The 22675-nt window shown below is 40.9% G+C and overlaps 1 protein-coding gene across 14 annotated transcripts in view; it reads right to left on the bottom strand.

The window, feature by feature from the left end:
- LOC141780577 (RNA binding protein fox-1 homolog 3-like) overlaps positions 1-22675 on the bottom strand; it is a 466511-nt gene that overhangs the window by 187008 nt on the left and 256828 nt on the right. The window contains exon 6 of one of the 14 annotated variants that reach the window (XM_074655867.1): positions 2146-2181. The exons of the other annotated variants lie outside the window; for them this stretch is intronic. The gene's annotated coding sequence lies outside the window, so the exon portion shown is untranslated. The remainder of the gene's footprint in view (positions 1-2145; positions 2182-22675) is intronic. 14 annotated transcript variants of the gene reach the window in all.

Here is a 22675-nt window from a genome sequence, read left to right as displayed (position 1 = left end):
GAAAATGTCAGCGAGAGACCAGCAATTATGAAGTATTATAATCATTCACCTTACAAGTCATTATAAAAATGCTTAATAATGCTTTGATTATTGTTATAAAGCATTATGAATATGCATGAGTGCTTATAACTATAACTATAGAGTGCTATAAGCAGATTATGATGCATTATAAGTATGCGTATAATGCATACTATACATGGGCATCATAGTAAGGACAAATAATAACAAATAAATACGACATAACATAACATTTATATGAACATAAAAACATTTAACATACACCAGCATATTAGAACACATAAAGACGCATAACAAGGACCATACATAACACATAACCTGATGATATTTAACAAAGAAACATGACATACCAACATGTTTACTAGAGTCTCAATCAATTAGTCAATGAAACAAACAACAAAAATGCAACAAATCCTCCCATTTCAGAACTTTCAACCAACAACTTTTTTTTTGCTATTTTCACTTAGAATATAATTTTACAATTAATCGTCAGTTGTAACTGATTAGTTTCCTGTTGATTCCTAACAACATAGTGGCACAGAGCAGAGCTGAGCTGAACAGAGCAGAGCAGAGGACCTATCAGCGTATAATGGTTTATTTTAGTGCTGTGATGGCTCAGTGGATTAGAGTGTGACCACAGCGGACTCTGTGATGGGCTGAGGAAGTGCTTTCCCCCCCCACACACTGGGCTCACTGCTGTACTCAACAGATTAGCAGCCTTTGTTACACAAGTGGTGTTTTCTGAGAAAAGGACAGGGTGTCTGAGAGGCTGGCTGAGGGCTGAGAGGAGTGAGTGAGAAAACACACACATACACACAACAAAGGCTCAACGGATCAGGCCCAGATCTCATCAGCAGCCCACTTTAGAGCACTTGTTTGTCCCTTCATCTCGCAGAGGCTCGGACCGAGTCCTCCTCTGCTGGTCGCGCTTTGGCTGATCAGCCTCACTCATCTCCACCTACGCCCGAGCGAGGGTAAAAGGAAGGAAGGGTCAAGCGTGGGCTCACCCAATAAACCCGCCTCCCCCTAATCACCCTTCTCTCACTCCTTCCTTCTATCCCTCCATCTCCAAGCCAGAGTGCATAAATCTGCCCTTCTTGACAGCTGCAATCAACAAGGGCCGTAGTGAACCATGTGTAATGGGCGGTTAAGACAGGGGCGTAGGGGAGCGGCAGAATTTACAGCAACAATTATAGCCCCCATACAACGAGATGCCTGGGGAGCCGCTCGGGAAAAAAGGGGTTGGGGGTTTCAAGTGAGACGCAGGTACGTCCCCATTGCAGCCAGCCACTCACAGCAGCCTCATTGTAATACATTTGGATCTCTAGCAGAGCAGTGCAATGAATTCCCCAGCGATGCAAGAGAGCAATTGCCTCGCAGCAAAGCCAGAAATCTGGTATAGGAGAAGGCCCGCGAAAAAATAATGTGTAAGAGATAAATGGTGACAAGTGTGAGGAGAATACATGGATAATCCTTTTCAGCGAGTGCTAATGCTACACGTCTCCCTTCCTCCGCTTGTACTGTATCTCTGCTTTTGACCATATTACTGAGAAATCCCTCAACGTGCACACGCTCGCCGCGCCACGAGAAGAATGTGACGATATTTCAACAGAGTGTGGAGCTTTTCATATATTTGCCTGACCTACTCCACTAATTCATCTATCCGCGGCCCTCCCTCTCTGCATCCATCCATAACAAATGGCACTATACACCGTTGGACATGACCCGCGGAGATGTGTGCGTGTGTGTGTGTGTGTGTGTGTGCACATGTGTGTGTGTGCGCGTTGCCAACGGATGCTTTTAACCATCAGTCATTTTAATCAACACGTGACCTTTTAAAAGCCATTATGACAAACAGATCAGCCATGAAAGCCGGTGACCTGGTGTGTGGCCCCGGGACGTCAGGACGCTGCTTCCCAACGTGACCCCTCCCCCCCTGCCATCACACACACACATACACATGCACACACACAGGAAGTGTCAGAAGAGAAAAGGCAGAGACACAGTGAAACCATAACACCGCAATCTAAGACGAGGAAGGCTGAATCATGCTTTTTTTGTTTCATTTGATTGGAAGCCGCTCACGTTTTGACTAATGCATTGGCAAGGGATGATAATCAGACTTACCTTTATGATATCATGTGTTATTGCACAGGCGTCAACCTGAGGTAAAGTGGAATAAAATACCTTCTAATTAGTGATTCAATGTGCAAATTCATTTAGTTTCAATGAGTGGAGAAAGTAACAATATCAGCGTTCAATTTCAAATCTAATTTTTCTGCACTGCATATTGAATTACTGAACTGCAGGGGGGGAGGCGGTGGAGGACTGGGGGGGGTGGAGATAAACACTTGGTCATTTAGTTCTAAACAAGGACTGAGATTCATTAGGATTCACAGAGAGAAAAAAAAAAAAGTTTAGATAAACTTTAGGGGGAGAAAAGAGAAATTGTAATTAGACATGAAAAATATTCCCAATAATCAAATCACATTTTGTACTCGAGGCTTTGAAATTAAATTAACTGAGTTCATATACTGGTATATCTCTCAGCCACTTTCTTCACTCTAAAATGTGTTGCCGGAACACTAGTCCCCAGAGACTAGATAGGAATCTAATTAACTAAGATCAATATTACTCAGAATTTTCTCTGTCTTTCCAGCTCTCCAGCTACTAGAGTCTCCTTTGTCTGCCAGTCTGAGGCTCACAGGAGTTTTATTTCTGCAAATGTGCTCGGTATGAGGAGGTCAACACGTGAGCTAGTCCCTCCGTCTGGGGCATGCGAGCTACAAATATGATCCTGCCTTTTTTTCCCCCTCCAAACAATTCCTACAATAAGGAGTGATACAAGATTTCAAATTGAATCCTAAAAAGCATTATTTTCCTTCTGTGGATAGAAATAACGGGAGTGTTTTTTTGGGATCACGCCTTTTCAACCGTAGACATACGTGTTAAAGGAGAGACGGCTGGATGACTGGATTCAGGCAAGCCGAACGTGCTGATTCAGGTGAAAGAAGTGCGATTTGGTGCAGGGAGAATAAGATCCCACAGCCATATGCCGTGTACAGATCAGTGGTTGGCCTTTTCCTCTCACGACGGTTCAGATTAATTACGATCATCACGTCTTGAGTCTGGGCCCCATAAATCACACTGACTTTAAAATAATGTAGTAAAATAATATTCCATATATGGCATCGCTAGAAATCCAACACCATTATCGGCCATCTTCGGAGACGAGGGGGAAATTAGATAAAATGCGAGACTCCTTATAAAAATCTTTTCTCTATACGCCGCAGCATAAATAATTACATTTCTAGTAAATGGCTGGAGGTTGAGAGCCACTCAGAGCAGGACGACGACGCGGCCGTGTGAAAACGTAAAGTTCAAATAAAGTGTAAAATGGGGGATATGTGAGGTGCAGAGCACTCTCTCCCAACAACGCCAGTGCCCACAGAACATAAATCCACTCTGAGGAAATCTACAAGGCTGTCTATCAGCAAGATAAGTTGGACTGGACACAAATCCTCTCAGTCATAAATCTGCAAAGGGAGAGAGGGACAGCCCCTCAATCAAGAGTCAGCGCCCGTCAACACGTCCCCCCAGGTGAAGGCAGCGCTTATATGTGTGTGTATGTATATTTCCGCCTCTGCAAATACTCCCTACAACCACCCTGTATTACCCTACAGCCAGTGTCCCTGCAGGTCAATCCACTGTGATCCGTTTTGCTGAAGGATATGAATGTTGACACTTTATTGACATGACATGTTGCTCTTTCTAAATTACGGAAACTCCCAAAGTCCCAAAAGATGATGGGCTCCATACCGAATGCAGGTCTTAAACCTGCTCTTCTGTTTAGTGCTGCGCAGGTTTAGTCCTTTGATCAACACGGGAAAAAAAAACTCTTGTGGATGCTGTTAAAGTGTTGAGCAATTTTTATAACCATGTAGACCCTTTTTCACAGCAGACATTTTGTCATAGCAGGAAAAGGACAGGAGGAATTGATAACATTAAAGGTCCCATATTATAAAAAAGTGAGATTTGCAATGTTTTTTTATTATAAAGCAGGCTTAAGTCCTATATAAATACTGTGAAAGTATCAAAACACTCAATCCACAGGGAAATTCACACAGCCCATATTCAGAAACTCTGCATTTGAAACAAGCCGTTAGGATTTCTGCCCATTTGTGATGTCACAAATATACAATATTTAGATCCTTGACACAATTTTAAACATAAAACATTCTAAATGTGTCCCAGTTTATTCCTGGTTGCAGTGTGTATGTGAATGACATCAGCTGACAGGAAGTACACATGGACCCAAGCTGTTGACTAGCAATGTTAATGCAATTCTGTTGCAATTCCGTCAAAATGCGCTAAAACGGAGCGTTTCATACAGAGGGTAAATACAGGCATATTCAGGTCGACAGTATGAGGAAAATATAGGGTTTTTTGAACATTAAAGCATGTAAGCATGTTCTAGTAGAAAGACAAAATACAAGTATGAACCTGAAAATGAGCATGATATGGGTCCTTTAACGATGGCTCGGTTCCATTAAGAGTCCCAGTGAGCCAGCCTGCACAATACCAGGACCTCCCATTAGTGGAATGCAGCCATCATTAATGTTATTAAATACACCTGTGCTTTTCCTGCTGTGACATGTCAAAATATCTGCTGTGAAAAAGGTTTATTATAGAATTTGTACACGACCAGATTAACCTGTTAGGTGTTCCTCAGGCGAAAATTAGCCTACTGAACCCCAGTCTGTAGTCATTTGGTGTATTCCTGTTGGCAATCAGGATTCTCAACTGCTTATGAATTGTCCTAGTTTTTATCTCTGTGCATTTATTAACTTTGTTCATTTTATTTCATTATGTTTCTTACACAATGTAAAAATAGGAGCAAACTGGCATATGCAGAGGAATTTGTATTATACCTGAAAACCTCTGTTCTGTGTCCATCCTGTGTGCTTTGTTATCTTGGTTTGATTGCTTGTTTTGTTCTTCAGCAACAAGTCCTTTATTTGTACAGCGAGCCGGTCATTGTTGTGAAATAAACCCTGACATTGCATCAGGCTCCATCGTCCTGAGTGGGTTTATTCATTTTTACACGGCTACTTACTTAAGAAATCAATAATTTTACACGAAAATGGTCCACCGGAGTCCGACATCAGAACTGCGTCCATAGCAACTATCTGTTATACATAGCAACGGTCTGCTATAAAGAAATAACAGACCGTAGAATGCCGTAATTGACCAATCAGAGTCGAGTATCCTATGCAAACTATGACGCTCTAGGTACCCTCTTGCGTTAGTTTTGCATGTGTCAATTCACGCTCGTTATATGCATACACTGTCTTTTTTTTAAATAGCTTGCATTCACAGGAAACAACTTGGTAAAGTTTAGGCAACAAAACTACTTTGTTGAGTTTATTACGTAGTTAACGTTGTTATGTACGCGATGCAAGTTAAGTACGCCATGTAACTTAATGCTACGTAACTTATCTTGTGTAGGCTATGTAACTTAAAATAAGTTAACGTTGACTTTTGGTTACACACAACGGGCACGAACAGCCGTCTCCTGGGTGAAAGTCCTGTGTTTGTTGGACCCGTCCATCCACTCTGACTTCTCGCTCTTTATACTACATCACCTGACCTACTCCTTTACTTCATCATAGTTTGATGCGTATAGGGCCACTGACCAAGCTGCCATATTTGACTACTCGGGAGTGAGAATGGACTGTATTATCATATACACAGATTGTCCTGTGGGTGATTTCATGACAGGACATGCACAGGATGGGACAGAAAAGAGGTTTTCAGGTACAATACAAATTCTTTCACATTATTTTGATCCTATATTTACATTGTATTTGCATGTATGTACCAATATTGTGTTTAGTCGTTGAGTTGCATCAAGTGCGAAAGGGGTCAGGCCACAAGTAGTCATGCAATTTCTCACATTTTGACTTTTGTAGGTCTGCCCTTTTGTGTAATTGTTTGATTCCAAGGAAGACCGGTTTGCAGTCTAGTGGTGGTCTTTTTGTTTTCAATAATGTAGCTGTGTTAATAAAGGCTTTTTTCCCACTTAAAGAAAGCAATATGCCTTGAATGTTGATACTCTCTTGTGGACATGCACAGATTTCCAATTAATCAAATTACCTTAAACCAACTGATATGCGATGAATCTGGGGCCTTTGAGGCACTTGAGGGTCTGGGGCCCCAGGCAGTAGTTGCCTGCAGTGCTTGATTGGATGGTAACTCAGCTAAGGAAGACAGAAAACAGCAAAGGGCAGCAATTCCTTGTCTTACCTGCTCACCTCAATCTGAGGTGATATTCAAATACAAAGCCAGACTCATGCAACAGTAGTTTTTCCAACAAGAGTACTGATCTAGGTTGAAAAAGTGTGACATTTTGGAGCATTTCTTCCCACACTGATTACAAAACTTCAATCTGAATTATGTGAGACATTCATTAGGCTTGGAGTGCTTATTAGGATTGCGGCAGTGTGTATTTCTTAAGCCTCCAACAGCGGTTCAGGCGTCTGCTACGGTAGAGACGGCATAATACCTAAAATGTAACAAACAGGAAATGTTTGCTGTCTGCTTCATTTCAGAAACACCGCCGTCGCCTGGGGAAAACAAAATGCAAGCAATGTCTGTTTGTGTTTGCGTATGTAGTGTACACAGGTCTAACACAATATTGCATAATGTCTTCCTTGCAAATAACTCTATTTGAAATGTGATCCACCGCATTGCACACATGTCATGGCGTGCATAAAAACATCCCACTGATTGGGAGTGACTGAAGGGAGGTGTTTTACATCCCTGTCCACTGTAAAACGGTGCAGCGGCTTGCCGAGTTGTAATTCCGTCCGTGTTGATTGTTATTTTTTAGGAGCGAAAGGATAAAAAAAAGCAACAGGAGGACACTGTTTACTGATTCACGCCCCTGGATTACTTACACAAGCATCATTCATAACTGTTTTGTTTGTGCCATTTCCAACAGACTCATGCATTTGTTAAGTACAAGTAAAATTAGAGGCCTTTTCTTGTCCTAGGCTGTTGCACCGGGGGGACTGTAAAAAATTGATTAGTCATCGTTTCACTCCTGATGAGATTCCAACACTTCATTTGATGGGAGAGTGGAGTAAAAACAAGCGATGTAGATTCCTCCCTTCCTTCCCCAGAGCTCCTCATCTTTTTTTTTTTTTTTTTTTCATCTTCCTGGGATCATAGTTTGGACTTAAATAGGAACAAAACATTTTTAATTCTGGCTTAAAAACATCCACATGTGCTCACTGTCTGTAATTCTGCTAAGCATCTCAAACAACAGATAAAAGCACGGAGGCATCAAACAAGTAGCATCCCGTCAAAGAGCCTGTGGCAATGCAGGGTTTGTTTCAGGCCATTGTTCTGAGAGAGGAATTCTTTATTTCTGGAGTGCAGTCCTTACCCCTCCCACCATCAACCACCACCACCACCACCGCCACCACCACCGCCACCACCACCACCACCACCAACTAACCAACTCTCCCTCTTCACGGGGAGTCGGAGCAGTTCTGTGCGTTCAGCACATTTCTGCACGGTGGATATTTGAAATGTCAGGACATTTACTTTGCTTATGTGTGGTAGATCTGAACTTCCATACCGCTAGGCACATTCCTGAATCGGCCACATGTATTATTCATACAGGGATGTATACAGGGGCCAGTGCACTTGACTTTGTCAACGTTCTGTAAACACATGCACTAAATTATTGAGGTGTCTAAAGGAGGGCCTGTTGCCGGGGCTGGTGGGCCCGGTGCCATGACAGGTTGGATGGGCAGTAACGAGGAGCTGCGTAAGCACCCTCAGACAAACCATTAAAAATGTATGAATCGCCATCTCCCTCTGGCCAGGCAGGGGATCATCACGCCACCCACAACTTCAGCTCAACCCCCCAAACAACTGCAACAAGGTGCACCTGCCAATTCACTCCTGTCACCTGCCTGTGCCACATCACTGTCACCTCCATCAGCTGGAGATGGAAAAAAGGCGACTGTCACTCCTTCGCCATCAGCTGTTAGATTCTGATACTGCCGGGTTATTACACGGACACTGATGTTCAGAGCAAACACCCGGTTGCAACTGTAACTGGGGGCGCTGTAAAGACATAAAGATGATATCCGCAAGCATAAAACCTCTTGGTCTCATGTGAATCACCTAGATCATGTTTTCCTGACAAGTGTTTGTTGAAAAGATCCTCAATATGATTTTTTTCTAATGGTACACAATCCAATAGATAGTAATTTCCTGATGGTCTAATTGGTCCCGGGGGGAGTTTTGTCTTCATCTATTATGAGGAGACCCACAGGACCTTAGTTTTATTGGATTTATGACAGCAGAGAGAGAGAAAAGATGCTAAAGTTATAATTTATTAACAGTTTTTTGTTTTAATTGAGCCGTGTGTTGGAGCTGCTTCCTCCTTGAGGTTTCTTATTCCTGTTGAGAGTCAAAGAGAGCCATTGTGGTCTGGGTCTCAACTAGCAGAAACTACAGCTAAATATATTTAAAATAATGTAGAGAGCCAATTTTAATCAGATTAATCAGAGGAGTACCTTGTAGAGTCTAGGGATTTGGATTTTATTGATCTCTATTGATCTGGGGCCTCATTATATAAAAAGGAAATATCCTAACTGCCTGTCCTATCTTAACTTAAATTAGAAAAATGGAAAAATCAAATCTTCCTATTACAGAAGCAGTTCCTAAAGCCATGGCTGTGTCCTCTCCTATTTCAGACCTCCCATCTTATCTTAACTAAAGAAATCCTAACTATAACTGTACATTGAGAAAACAATTCAATTAAATTCAAAATTCTCTGATTCCAGCTTCTTAAATGAGAATACTTTCTGTTTTTTTTACTCCTCTATGACAGTAAACTGAATATCTTTGAGTTGTGGACAAAACAAGACATTTGCGGACATCATCTTGGGCCATTTTCACCATTTTCTGACATTTTATAGGCCAAACAACTAATTGGTAAATTGAGAATATAATCAACAGATTAATGGAAATAATCAATAGTTGCAGCCCTAACATATACCCATTAATACATTTAAAGCATCATCTTATAGTTTGGGTAGCATTTCAATCATTACATCTTGGTGTTCCTACCCATCTTCATTGTCATTGCCATACAGACCTAACAACAGTGCTGCTAATTTAGGATTCCTAACTTGGGAAATCCCTAAATTGGGACAGTTCTATAATAGGTAAATTCCTATTTTAAGATAAGATAGCATTTCTTTCCTAAACGCAGTTAGAAAACATGTTTCTGTAATACCAGGAATCCTAAATGTCATTCTAAACTAAGATAAGATATTTTATTTATCCTATTTTGCAAATTGTTTTAACGTTGTATTATGATTGATTTCACCATTTATGTGAAGCACCTTGAGATTTCTCTGTATTTTAAAGTGTGCTATAAAAATTCAATTCATTAAGATTAGGATTTCCGACATACAGTAAGAAGGTTCTGTAATGAGGCTCTGGGTTCTCATTGAATCCTGGTTTTGATTCGTGGCTTATCATTTGAGTAAAAGTAAACACAAAATTGTTGAGAGCAAACGCCCCCTATATTGTTTAGATTTACATGTAGGCTGTCATAATAAAAGTTAAAAGTGATGTCAAAAGCTTTTGATTCCTTTGTCAGAAAATAAATAAATAAAAACTCTAGTGCAAGTTTAATGTCTCGCGTTTGTTTTTACTTGAGCTCGAGGTGCTAGATCATTCTGACAATGACTGGAGACATTTATCATGTTAGACAGACTTCTTCTCTTCAATGAAATTATGTCAGTGCCATGATCAAATCTCAATGTATAACTTTTGCTCAAACACTTTTTGAGCTCTAGCTGCAATATTGCCAACACTATCTATGTGCTTTGATGCGTGCATAACTGGTGATGCGGATGAAAGAGCAGCAAGTCCAAAGTTCTCTTTTAGGGATCAATAAAGTGGAATTAAAAACTTGTTACTTAACAAATTACCAATTCTTTTAAAATTGGAACGAGCACTGGGCATCAATAGCCGGCCCTACCTGTCAGAGACAAGTAAAGCTGGTATTCTCTATTCCCAACATGAATCTCAGCCTTGTGTTAACCCTCATAAATAAAACAACAGAACAATCACAGACTCCACCTTAACCTCTCCCATTGACAATAACACTTTGCCCAGCCCATCTCCCAGAAGACCCTCCCTCCTCAGCCTCTCATTGGCCCCTGGTATGCATGTCTAAGGTCCAAAAGGCAAAAAAGCAGAAGCCAAAGCAATTAGAAAAACATCTCGTCCCCTAAAGAACAAGGTTGATCTGCCGCACCACGACAGGTCCCTGAGGTGCACCATTTGAAGCTGAAACACCACGAGCTGTGACACAGTTAGGCCCTGCCATTAAGGCAATCTATTTTGTAAAAGGATGGCCATCATAATTTATCTGTTTTTAAGCTGCAGTTGAGTACTTTTCCACATCCATCTTGGCGCGCATTAGAATTTCAAAAGCATCTGTGGATCAGGGCTGGAGACTGGCTGAGATGATTGCAGTGGTTTTCTATAGTCTCCTGTGGCGCTTTCCCTGACCCCGAGTCTGTAATCTATATTTTCAGAATAATATAGAGAACCAGAGATGTTCAAGGGCATAACCCTCTAATCTACTCTACTTGCCATGTACTTGGAATGTCCACAACCACTCGTGAGCTTGGAGAAATAAAAGCTGCTTATTACAACTGGCTTCAATTTCCTTCAACACTTCATGTATCAAATCAAAATGATATAACTGCAACTGTCTCCTAAAAAAGTACGTTCCCATACAATTAAATTGCATTTTCAATTACCTTTGGAAGGAAACATATTTTGCCATAGGTTACTCTTTTACGTATCACAAATACTGTTGTAAGTCTGCGGGCGGCTGCAGTGAGTGACATAGTACAACGAGCGATGCGCAGAGCAGGTGGCATAGTATATCAAACCACCGTGAATGAAAGATATGTTGAATAATAATGTTATTGAATAATAACAGGTATAACAAGCAAGAAAGTCCACTACTGGGGGGCGGGAGTGGAGGTGGATGGGTCAAACATGGGTCGCGTTTTTGTTTTGTTTTGTTTCAGTGTCGTAGTCATTTTAAGCCAAACCAAGATTTTTTTTGGGGCTGTCAAAGTTAATGCTCTAATAACACGTTAACACAAATTTGTTTTAATGCAACGCATTTCTTTAACGCATTAACGCAACAAGTCATACTAGCTTGTTGCGAATGAGGCTAAATAATGTTCCGAACTTGCGCTAAATTTTGGCGAGGAAAAACTGGCATGGACATTTTCAAAGGGGTCCCTTTGACTTGAAAATGGTTTCCATGGGTGCCAACGAGTCTCCCCTTTACAGACATGTCCAATTTATGCTAATAATATGCATGTTGTTGCCTGTTGGGCTTGAGTTTGCCATGTTATGATTTGAGCATATTTTGATATGCTAAATGCAGTACTTGTGAGGCTTTCTGGACAATATTTGTCAATGTTTTATGTTGTTAATTGATTTCCAATAATACATATATACATACATTTGCATAAAACAAGCATATTTGCCGACTCCCATGTTAATAAGAGTATTAAATACAAATCTCCCTTTAGGGTACATTTTGAACAGATACAAAATGTGTGACTAATTTGCGATGAATCATGATTAATAATGGACAATTATGCGATTAATCATGATTAAATATTTTAATCGATTTGCAGCCCTACTTTTTTTTACTAAACCTAACCCAGTAGTAGTTTTGCTGCCCAAAACCTAAGTAGTTTTGTTGCATGTGTGTTTCGTTTCAATTTACATTAAAACTGTGACCATAATCCGGGAGAAAATAAGTTACCCTCAAAACGTATTTTGGTTATGTAGTTAAGCTTTATGGGAACGCAATTTTGTGGTAGACAGGGTTGGGTGGTTCTATGCCTTCGCCAACCAGACAAGTTGCAGTTTACATCCATGTCTGCCCAAAATGTCATCACTTAATCATTTTACAGCATATTAATTCTGGAGTTATGGCCAAAAACGTGTTTTGTGAGGTCACAGTGACCTTGACCTTTGATCACCAAAATCAAATCACTTCATCCTTGAGTCCAAGTGGACGTTTGTGCCAAATTTGAAGAAATTCCTCAAGGCATTATCATTTTTTCTCATTATTGTATGAGAACTAGTCGGACGTTTGGACGGACGGACGGACAACCCCAAAAACATATTGCCTCCGTGGCGGCAACAGAAAAAATGTGTCAGGTGCAAATATGTTCACGAGTTACATCATGCAATTAATACCACACACACATCTGAGAAGCAAAACACACATGCTCCCCTGCACACATTGCGTGTGACAGGAGCAAACACAAGCCGAGAGACAGACAAACACGGAGCATATGCTCCTTCCACAATGATCAGTGACCTCCCAGGCTCGCAACACAGTGCTAAATGAGCAACTTTCCTCTGCGGAGTAGTCAATAACCACACAGCCACAACGATCGTGTCAGCGTCCAGCCTGGCCAACATCCCCCGTAATTAATTAGTTCATGTCTCCTCCGCTCAGAGAGAGGAAGACAGCACAAGGCATATGTACTCATCCATTACATGTGCTATCCAGGGGTCAGTGGCCCTGGCAGGAGCAGTCGGCAAGAATGCCTCAAGACTTCAACCCGGGCCCATTTTAGAAAATTGCCTTTTGGGTTAAAAAATCGTGCCTATTGGCCGCTGTGTCAGTCAAAGACAATTTGATTAATATCAATCAGCATTAGAAGACGGCGGATCTATACGCCGGAGGACAACTTGTCCAGCAGCAACACCAGCCGGCATGAGAGGAGTCTCCGGGCTCTGGGTGGTTGGAATGAGGCAGCGGGCCAATCCCTCCGGCCTCAGGGAGCAAGTCTGCTTTTCCATCTCTGTCTCAGTTTTTCACTTCTTTCTCAACTCCAATCAGTCCTGCCTATCCCCACATCACCATCCTGTCATCTCCACCAATACCAATCCCACTGCCCCTGCACAATACCCACCCGCCACCCCCCCAACCGACCCTCTCTGAAAGTCTCATATCACCCTATGTGAAAAACAAGCCCTATCTCTGGGTGGGGAGAGAATCAATCTCTGCTCGCTCGGTGGAATCCCTGACGGTCAGATACCAAAAGGAGGGAGGAGGGAAAGGAGGGAGGGGGGCATTCGGCACATCAGTCTTCCCTTCGGTCACATGCTGCCTTTTTGACTTTGTGCTGAGTCAGGACAAACACTAAAGACAAAAGCCGACCCCCCCGATCACAGAGCATTCCCTTTATCGATTCCCACCGCAGCCACCCTCTGCGTCCAAACAAGGCAGAGGAGCGCAGCACATCTGTATCAATCTGTATATTCCTATAAGTCTGCACTTTGAGCATCTGCGTTGTCTGTGTGGGGTAGCATTTTAATCAAGGCCTGCACATCAGATTAATGGAGAAATTTGATAAACGTCTCCCATTCGCGGGCGGAATTTTGCCAACTCAGGACTTCGGCTCGGAGCAATGGGAAATGAAGAATTAGAGCGGAGACGGGGAGAAGTGAGATGTTTGAGGTCATCTCTTTAAAAAATGACTTTTAATCAGAATTAAAAACCGTCTGCAATATCCCAGTGATGATTTCATTACCGGGGAATCAAGATGTCATCCATTTTGAGGACAGGATGTCAGAAGTTTTTGGGACTGGATCACGGGTGGCTTTGCGGAATTTAGAGCAGCTGCTGGCGGAACGAGTCACAGTCATCAAGACAGACAAGACAGGTCGCATTAAATATTCATGTTTTAAATGTTCTCTCTGCAAAGTGAGTCTTCGCACATTTAATTCTTTAATGAGCATTAAATATCCCCAACAAAAACTAATTGACAGCCCTTTAACTATCAGGGTTAAGATTATGTACAGTAATTGAGTTCAGCAACCATATCTGTATAAACCTGTAAAAATATGTGCATCGGCATGTGACAAATAATAAAACCTCGCCGTGACCAACAGTATCGTAACTCAAAATGTGAGGAAAACACAGCAGAGGAAGGAGAATTTACTGCAAAATACAAAAGCCAAGCACTGAAAACACATGAAATCAGTGACAAACTCTTCCTCTGTGTACAAAAAAAACATACCTCCATTTTTCATTATGGTTTAAATGGCTGCACACAACACTGGGAGGATGGCAAACTTTCATAACAAATATAGATTGGTTGTTTTCTTGCTCTCTTTTGACATTGTCACAAAGCTGGGATAATATTGATGGTGAAATTATTCTATTTATTAAGTAATCTTTGCGGGGCAGGGTTTCAATCGTGCGCCGGTTCCACAGGCAACCAAAGTGGCACTTTGCGGGCACATTGAACCGTGTCACCGCTAAGCGAGGCTGACACATAGGGAGATGAAAGTCTTGTCATTCATTTACCCGTGACAACCTGTGTATGCTAATGTCCAAGCATCTTTAGCTCAAGAGAGAGGACAGTTGTGCCCGTGTCGGCACACAGTCGGGCCTGAAGGGAAGTCTGCAGGGACGTTCGGTGCAGCTCTGCCGTGTGCCTCCTAACAATGGAAAGCCACTGATACCCATAACCCAACGCATGCTGCATTACTAAACCGCCTTCTGATCTGGACTCACCACTGCATATTACAGTAGGGCTGAACCATTTTGAAATAATATTTTATTGCGATTATTTTATCTTGATTGCTATTTCAATTGCGATATGAAGGAAATGATCATTTTTACATCATTATTCTCATTTTCACTGAAAAACATTATAATGTTCAGAATCAGAAATACTGTAAATTTGAAAATTAGGACGTTACAGTTGCTCTTATATAATAGTATAAAAAATGTAAGAAAATAGAAATAAGGGAGTATGTAACATTTAAATCAAGTACATAATCCTACAATATATAACTAGGGCTGTCAATCAATTCAAATATATAATTGTGATTAATCGCACATTTTTTATCTGTTCAAAATGTACCTTGAAGGGAGATTTGTCATTATTATTATTGACTATTTAATATTCTTATCAACATGGGAGTGAGCAAATATGCTTGCTTTATGCAAATGTATGTATATATTTATTGTTGGAAATCCATTAACAACACAAAACAATGACAATATTGTCCAGAAACCCTCACAGGTACTGCATTTAGCATAAAACAATATGCTCAAATCATAACATGGCAAACTGAAGCCCAACAGGCAACAACAGCTGTCAGTGTGTCAGTGTGCTGACTTGACTATGACTTGCCCCAAACTGCATGTGATTATCATAAAGTGGGCATGTCTGTAAAGGGGAGACTCGTGGGTACCCATAGAACACATTTTCATTCACATATCTTGAGGTCAGAGGTCAAGGGACCCCTGTGAAAATGGCCATGCCGTTCCTTGCAAAAATGTAGCGCAAGTTTTTATGACGTAAGCTAGTATGACATCGTTGGTACCAGTGGATTACTTAAGTTTTTGTAGTTTCATATGATGCCAGTATCTTCACTCTAGCTTTAAGACTGAAAACCTCTGAAAAATTGAATAGCGGCCCTTTGGATTTTGAAGAGGTTAATTAAAAATCACAAGTTGTATTAATGCGTTAAAGAAATTAGTGGCGTTAAAACACATTTCCTTTCATGCGTTATTAGAGCATTAACTTTGACAGCCCTATGACACAATATATGTAGAGAATATATATAAAATCAGAATTAGTAATTCAATGCACATTCTGTCTCTAACAAATATTGCATCTCCTGCTATTTGAATTGCAGTAGGCCATAGAGTTATTTCAATAAAATGTTGATTAATTGTTCAGCCCTACTGCACGTGTGGTAAACAATGCTCTGTAGCATCGCTCTGAATGTTGCCAACGCACTCTGTTTACTAGATACAAAACAAACAGGTAAAAAGGACATATAGCAGCTGTTGATCCACATTCATACCAGCACAGCTAACATTACGCTGAAACTACTGTATGCAATCAGAATTCCTGCCCTCCAGTCAAATTGTGGATTTCTTACTAATTCACTGTTTTTGTGCCTTGAACTAATATAGCTTTTGTATCATAACGCAATAAAGCAATTTTCCTGCTGTATACATCCTGGTGTTACACAACATTAACGAGCAATGTGGAGGCTGCAACGACTGTAGAAGTGGTGTCATTTTGATTAGTCTCCAAATTAATGTTAGATGTGATGATTTATTTACGCTAAAATGCAAAATGCTCATGCTGTTATTGTTTGAGATCCCAACATTTCATATCATCTTAAAATAAACATGGCAATGCTCATTACTCTCGATGATGAGAAACATTCAATACAGCCGCCTGCAGCCAAGGTCTAGTGCCCGTCACCTGGCAACCGAGCCAAATACTAAATTCTTCAAATGCTGCGCGTCAATACAATTTGCCTTTGAGCGGTATTGACATACAATTAGCTTTTCAAGTATCCACAGGGGCTATTTAGAGAGCAATAATTGCATAGTATGGATCTCTGTTTGTTCAATGAATTCATCGAGTGGATTGATACATTCGATAGGTGGACGGTGTATTTAGTAATTAATGCGAAATCCATCCCATACGCTGTCCAAGGGTCAGTGCACCTTTCTTTGCACTGAGCAAAAATAGACTTTGAGTTTCATGTGTTTACTATTTGTCTATTTCAACATTACATCACATGCAGATTTCTAACCATCCATCATGCTCAACAGGCAGACAGAGGAAAAAAAATGTGGAGCATACATTATATTGATTGTTCACATATGTTAAGGCAGTCGTACATGGGAATGACTTTGAGCCGATGCAGATTACTAATTTTGCTAAACAATTATGGCCATCAGTGTTTTTCTCATTTCCATTACCCAACCATGTAATCCATGTTGATTTTGGTCCCTGTTCCCACCCTTGTCTAAAGATAATTTTCCAGGACATTTTCAGTGATGATCTAGCTGGTGTGACAGACAGAGATCACACCATGCACTAATATGTTCCTCTCTGTGGAAGTCTGAAAATATGTGCAGTCTACGGCTATAACTTATCTATGAAATCATCTCTTACATGCTTAGAAACCATGACAAATTGATCTTAAAACAATGCAAACACACCTGCAGATGTAGGTAAAACAACTCAGCAAGCAGGTCAACTTTAACAACTGAACCAAACATGCTAACCATTTAACATTATTCAAACGTTTAAAAGAAGTTGGGGAGAAAGCAACGATATGTAATGTCATCCAACCAGGCAGCAACCGTAGAACTTTAACCCTCTCACAGTGTGTTAGCAGTTCATGAAAGTTCATTAATTATAGCCTTTTTGGTCGCCTAAAATGTATTATGCATCGTTCGGTTGTACTTTGCTTCACACTCTCATATCACTTGTGGTTGCAAAAACCTAAGATGATGACGACAAAAACACAATATGGCGATGGCCAAATTGCCGAACTCGGGGGTTCAAAACATTAGTCCATTAACCAATGGGTGATATCTCCAGTGACTACGTCCACTTCTTATATACAATCTATGCATCCAACCTGCATGTGCTACCATGTGACGTGACTTGGTGGATTTCCATAACAACTAATAGCAGCCTGGTCAAAATACTCTGGTCCATAAACTACTATCTGAACATTAATATGATCCTGATCAAAACTTAGCTCTGGAACTTCAGTTGTCAATAGTTATTATTTACATATGTTAACAGTATAAACCCTGATTTTCAGTGATGGAATATAACGAAGTTCTGTACTCAAGAACAGTTTTCATGTACTTGTATTTCACTTAATAGTATTTGAATTTTGTGCTACTACATTTTACTCCATTACTCCACAACTCAGCTATAGGTAAATAGGAGAATGTTTCATATTTTCCAGGACATTTGACTTCTTTATCATTCCATGCGTTTTCCAGGATATGTGGGAACCTTGATGTTCTTTCTGAAACCAGCGTTCTACAATTCAGCGAAACACCGGCTTTAACCAGTATTTCATTCATGTATTTGATAGAGACAGAGCACGTTAATGAACATCAGTGTAAAAACACAATATCACCGTCCCTTGTTTTCCTGAGTGTACTTGCAGCTAGTAGCTAAACTGTAGCACTGAGGTGAATCTGAAGATGTGAGCATCATCCTTTTGACCAAACCAACACCACATTTCTCTAACTGTAACCGCTCTCCAATTACCAGCTTAGATCGACCCAGTTCATAAAACAGTCCATTTGATCCGGTGAACCCATTCATGTTTTGGCTCTGAGCTACAGTGTGTGTTGGTGTCGTGATCAGATGTATCGAGGCAGACACCTGACATGCTGGTGTTACTTTCACAGCAGCTGTCACTGCGGTCTGTCAGTGATTGACTTGCACCAGATCTGCTTTCAGATTAATATTTCATCTTTCACTTAATAGAAAAACAGATGTTCTGCAGCCGTGTACACTGGGAAATAAGCTGGTGGTAATGTATGCATTACTTACTGCCAGCTAACTAAATTTAGAATGAAATATGCATCTGACAGATGCCTCACAATCAAGTTCCAAAAGCCTATAATGGGATATCGACAGATTTCATTTATGCAGGGCAGACTGACCTCATTGGGGGAACTAATAAAACTTTTGGTACATTCAACCGGAAAGATGCCCTGGCTGTATTTCAGTCTTAGGCAGCGCTCTGGGTGCCCTTTAAAGCATTGACCTCTTCACAGAGTGAGGGCTCCTATGTGATTAATACTGCTAGGCATTTATTGGCACGCAAGGCACTTTTACCAATAGGTCACCTGCTTGACCTCAGCGCGAGCACGGGGATCGAAACCGAGTGGACAGGAAACTATATGGCTTAGGGTGGTAACAACAGGCAAAATACTAAAAAGGCAGCTCAAACTCATAACCATCCCACTCATATAAAGCTATTTGGGCCCCGCACACACACACACACACACACACACACACACACACACACACACACACACACACACACACACACATGCACACACACACGCGCACACACACACGCGCGCACACACACACGCGCAGATCCTTAGTCTCTATCACATTCACCAAGACCCACCCACACAACACACACAGCCCGGGGCATAAAAGGTTTCTGCGGCCAGAACACAAACAAACTCATTTGTAACCTGCCATGACACACTCCCAACACACATACACTCACATGCATGCGCGCACACACACACACACACACACACACACACACACACACGCACATGCACACGCGCGCACACACACACACAACAGAAAAGCCAAGTAACATTATCCCTCTGTGCAGCTAGATGGATCAGACTGTTTATCAGAGGCTCTCCACCGGCACACTGTAAGAAGGATCATAATGTCAGCAATCGACTCCATGGCAATCAATACAGATACCTGTTCAGATATCTATCGATGCAATTTAACGGGGATATTAGTCCGAGCTCAGGTAAATGTCAGGAGTTCTGCTAAACAGTGTTGCCATGACGTAATTGAACTGAAAGGTGCCTTAATGACATTGGGCGGTTACATAAAGTTAACTTAAGTGAGCTATAATGGTGCTCGATGATAAAAAAAAAAACAGTTTTGAAACAGTTTTGTTTCTGTATCAGGTCAACGCGCTTCTTAAAATAGGATACAATTTGTCTTACATAAAGCAGGATAGATGGAGCATCAGAATAAGAATAACAAGCAAACCAAGAAACGGCGAACACAACAACATATGCACACTCTGGTTTATCAGCAGTAAATAGCCAGTGCCTTGTTCCTATGCTCCTTAATCATACTGATGCATGTACACAAACACACAATAATGTATGTACAGGCACGCACGCACACACACACATTCTTCTTCTTCTCTATCTTCCACAAGCAGTCGAGAAACGCGCGCGCAACATACGCGCACTCATTCGCACATATTTTTCCGAGACCAAAGGAAGAGCTGACTGCAACATTTTTCTCCACTTCAAAAAAGTAGCCAGTGTCAAAATGATAAATGAGGGATCATGAGGGAGAGCGTGCATACTTACATTAGACTGCACAAGAGCTTCAAGAGCTGCAACAGCATGGACGAACGCTGCTTTCAGATGGTTTCAGCACCGCTTCAAGGCTGCTGTTATTACACAGAAGGAGCCGATATGCAAATTACATGCCACGACACTGATTAGGAATGTGAAATTACTATCAACATAACAATAACATTTTCAACACAACGGGCGCGCAGAGTGTGTGACCTGACATTAGGAGCGGCTGGATGGGGGAAATGTTGTGTTCCTTATACAGGTGTTGGCTGATAAAAAGGTTGATTGCTAATTTCCCGGAGGTGAATACAGCTCACAGATGTGTGTGGAGAACATCTGATAGGCCTTCAGACTGCTGATGCAGGGCGGCGTGGGGATATTTTCAAACATCATTTATAACATCATTTCAGCATCAGTTACAAAATGGCGGCAGGAAGATTGATGGGTGGCGAGGGCTGGTTAATATGCGTGATTGGAATGATACACAAACCCCGTTCTGTTTGTTGTTGTGAGAGCGACGGCACACATACTGAGAAGACGGCGCTCTCTGATTTACAGGATCAACATTCATTCCAATAAAGCAGATATTGACATGTAGGCATTTCTGTCTGTCTGAGGTTTTTTTAAAACGATTACAAATGTGCATACGGCAACAAATCAACATATGTGCTTTTTTCTTTTTGCATGTCCACGTTATGACTTTCAATAAAAATGTAATCTTGTCTTTTTAGTGTCATTTCATCTGCCATGTAATCACTTTTTTTTATCTTTTGCTTTTTACTTTACAAGGATACTGTAGCACTTCTCCAGATAACAAGAGGAAAGAAAGCCCTTGCAAAGTTACTGCATGGGCACTGCCCAGCACACCCTCGGATCAATTACAATGTAATTACAATAGCAGACAGAAATACAACCTGGGTCTGTGCTCTGTCTGCACTGATAACTGATAGATAAGCACCTGAGGGATGGCTGAGAGAAGCACCTGGCCAGAAACACATCTCAATGCTGTCAATAAATTACTCTGCTGGGACTGTTCTTTCCTGGGTAAGGCTACACGATCGGCGGGCACCAGCCACATCCCAACCTCCTGTGCAGTCCATCTAGCTGTCCGCCGGGAATGACAAGTAGGGGGAAAAAGCAGCAGTTTCGGATACTGCGGTAGAAAAAAGGCCTGGCTTTCTACCAGTGCCCCACCGCGCTCTTCACTTCCTGTGAGCCCTTCGGTTACCCCACAAGTAGGTGTGATTTCAAAACCTTGATCAACCCGTTGGCTTATCAAGAAGCATTCAGAGTAAACCCTAGAATATAGATAGATAAGTGGATGTATTAGAGCTACAACCATTAATTGATTATCTGTCAACTATCAAATTAATCGCCATCAGTTTGAGTCATTTTTCAAGAAAAAAAAGGTAAAAATTCTCTGATTCCAGCTCCTTAAATGTGAATATTTTCTGGTTTCTTTACTCCTCTATGACAGTAAACTGAATATTTTTGAGTTGTGGACAAAACAAGACATTTGAGGACGTCGTCTTGGGCTTTGGGAAACACTGATCGTTCACCATTCCCTGACATTTTAAAGGTTAAACAACTAATCGTTTTATCAAGTAAAAAATCGATAGATTAATCGACAATGAAAATAGTTGTTGGCTGCAGCTGGGGCTGTCAAAGTTAATGAGATAATAACGCCTTTAACACAAATTTGTTTTTAAAGCCACTAGTGAACTTTTTTTTTACATGAAACTACAAATCCCAAGGAATCCATTGGTACCAACCATGTCATACTAGCTTGTGTGGAAGGAGGTTAAATAATCGTCCAAACTTGCGCTAAATTTTGGCGCGGAAAAACTGGCAGGGCCATTTTCAGAGGGGTCCCTTGACCTCTGACCTCAAGATATGTGAATGTAAATGTGTTCTATGGGTACCCACGAGTCTCCCCTTTACAGACATGCCCACTTTATGATAATCACATGCAGTTTTTGGGCAAGTCATAGTCAAGTCAGCACACTGACACACTGACAGCTGTTGTTGCCTGTTGGGCTGCAGTTTGCCATGTTATGATTTGAGCATATTTTTTATGCTAAATGCAGTACCTGTGAGGGTTTCTGGACAATATTTGTCATTGTTTTGTGTTGTTCATTGATTTCTAATAATAAATATATACATACATTTGCATAAAGCAAGCATATTTGCTCACTCCCATAAGATAAGAGTATTAAACACTTGACAAATCTCCCTTTAAGGTACATTTTGAAAAGATTAAAAATGTGCGATTAAATATTTTAATCGATTAAGAGCCCTAGTTGCAGCCCTAGAATGTATAATTACTTTATTTGCTATGAATCCAATTGGTTAGTATCTTTCTGTGTGTTTTTTTTGTAATTATCTTTCTATTATTTCTATTTCTATTTCATTTGTTATCTATTTTAGTTTCACTTATTCATTTTATTATGTAATTATGCAAAACTGTAATGGACAATATGATTTCGTTAAGAATAAAAAAAAAAGTAAAAAAAAAAAAAAAAAAAAAAAGAAGAAGCACTCAGAGCTAAACTGTGTTACATGTGCCAGTGATGGGCGGTCAAAAGGATGAGTGGAAGAGCGAATTTCGCTGCAGAGAGTGTACAAAGACAAAGA

The sequence above is a fragment of the Sebastes fasciatus genome, chromosome 13 (genome assembly GCF_043250625.1).
Source record: "Sebastes fasciatus isolate fSebFas1 chromosome 13, fSebFas1.pri, whole genome shotgun sequence".
Lineage (NCBI taxonomy): Eukaryota > Metazoa > Chordata > Actinopteri > Perciformes > Sebastidae > Sebastes > Sebastes fasciatus.
The sequence above is the reverse complement of the archived record's forward strand: the minus strand, read 5'-3'. Positions and strand labels throughout refer to the sequence as shown.